Source organism: Bison bison, unplaced genomic scaffold, assembly GCF_000754665.1.
Source record: "Bison bison bison isolate TAMUID 2011002044 unplaced genomic scaffold, Bison_UMD1.0 scf7180017864314, whole genome shotgun sequence".
NCBI classification, from domain to species: domain Eukaryota; kingdom Metazoa; phylum Chordata; class Mammalia; order Artiodactyla; family Bovidae; genus Bison; species Bison bison.
This window is the reverse complement of record NW_011494886.1, coordinates 167,404-167,741: the sequence shown is the minus strand read 5'-3', so window position 1 is coordinate 167,741 and position 338 is coordinate 167,404.

Genomic DNA, 338 nt, shown 5'->3' with positions numbered 1-338 from the left:
ATTTGGTAATCTGTCAGGGTGGTATTTTTCTTCAGGAAACCATCTCAGATATGTATGGACAAGATATTTATGTACGCTTACAAAATCACTGCAGATGGTGATTGCAGCCATAAAATTAAAAGATGCTTACTCCTTGAAAGAAAGTTATGACCAACCTAGATAGCATATTCAAAAGCAGAGACATTACTTTGCCAACAAAGGTCCGTCTAGTCAAGGTTATGGTTTTTCCTGTGGTCATGTATGGATGTGAGAGTTGGACTGTGAAGAAAGCTGAGCACTGAAGAATTGATGCTTTTGAACTGTGGTGTTGGAGAAGACTCTTGAGAGTCCCTTGGACT